General features: G+C 34.4%; 1 long non-coding RNA gene across 2 annotated transcripts in view; it reads right to left on the reverse strand.

Annotated features, from left to right (window-relative positions):
* LOC136796220 (uncharacterized) overlaps positions 1 to 1,427 on the reverse strand; it is a 161,706-nt gene that overhangs the window by 1,955 nt on the left and 158,324 nt on the right. The window contains exon 3 of one of the 2 annotated variants that reach the window (XR_010843912.1): positions 29 to 424. The exons of the other annotated variant lie outside the window; for it this stretch is intronic. This is a non-coding gene — a long non-coding RNA (uncharacterized lncRNA). Of the gene's footprint in view, positions 1 to 28; positions 425 to 1,427 lie in introns of those variants that run through there. 2 annotated transcript variants of the gene reach the window in all.

Genomic DNA, 1,427 nt, shown 5'->3' on the forward strand with positions numbered 1-1,427 from the left:
AGTCCCATATAACAAACCTGCCGACTGCCCTACAGTATACTTTAATAATGTTGCTCTTACCCCTGTAGAACAGATTCGTTATCTTGAACTACATCTTGACAAACGACTAACCTGGAATCCTCACACAAGACTGAAAAGACAGGAAACTGCACGCAGATTCCGACTATGACAGCACTTACTAGACAAACGGTCCAAACTTCTAATTAATTACAAAAGACTGATCTATGGAGTTGAGCTTTGGGGCTTCTAAAAATCCTCAATGCTCCTTATTTTGTTACTAATAAGACCATCCATAAACACCTAAATGTTCCTTATGTAACCAATCTAGCCCGAACCCGATATTATTCCATTCATAATAAACTCCCTAACCACCCATACCCACTACCTTGCTTCCTCTTCCATTCCTGGCAATCCTCGGAGGCGCCTGAAAAGAAGATGACCTTATATTGTAAACTGTTTTTAGAGTTCTACTACTGGGTAGTTTCTCTACATCCTGTATTATATCATTATATCATTATGATCAAATTTACTTGTTGTATTTTTTATACAGTTGTAAATATCAATAAATAAATAAATAAAACAAATTCATAGTCACACTACCTCTATTTACTTATTATTATTAGTGAAAATCAAAAGTGGTTTTGTTTTTTATACACTTTCGATTTCGGGTAATATAATACATATGAAAGTGTTCATAATACATTTTATTGGAATTCGAAATACATATATATTGTATAAATTATTTGATATCGTAAACCTACCGACTACCCTACAGTCTCCTTTAATAATGTTGATCTTACACCTGTCGAACAGATCCGATTACATTTGGACAAACGACTATCCTGGAATCCTCACACAAGACTAAAAAGACAGGAAACTGCACGTCGATTCGACTATTACAGCTCTTACAAGACAAACGGTCTAAACTACCAATACATTACAAAAGACTGATCTACATGACAGTAATAAGGCCAATCTAGATATATGGAATTGACTCGAATCCTTACAATCCAAAATACTTCTTAAATTCTTCAATGCTCCTTACTTTGTTATTAATAAACTCACACATAAAGACCTTAATGTACCCTATGTAACCAATCTAGCCCAAACCAGATATCACCCCTTCCATTACAAACTCCTTAACCACTCAAACCCACTAGTTTCTAATCCTGCTTCCTCTTCCATTCCAGACAATCCTCCGAGCCGCCTAAAAAGAAGATGGCCTCGTGACCTTATATTGTAAAATGTTGTTAGAGTTCTACTACTGGGTAGTTTCTTTACATGCTGCAAATAAATAAAGATAAAACAAAATATATGATTGAAAACCGAAAAATCCACCCTAACGTGATCTGATTGGACGACAAATCTTTTCCGAAAGTACGATTATTCATTTTATTTATTCATTATTCTTCTTATTATTTTTTTTT

The sequence above is a fragment of the Halyomorpha halys genome, unplaced genomic scaffold (assembly GCF_000696795.3).
Source record: "Halyomorpha halys isolate HHAL.00 unplaced genomic scaffold, Hhal_1.1 Scaffold204.1, whole genome shotgun sequence".
NCBI lineage: Eukaryota > Metazoa > Arthropoda > Insecta > Hemiptera > Pentatomidae > Halyomorpha > Halyomorpha halys.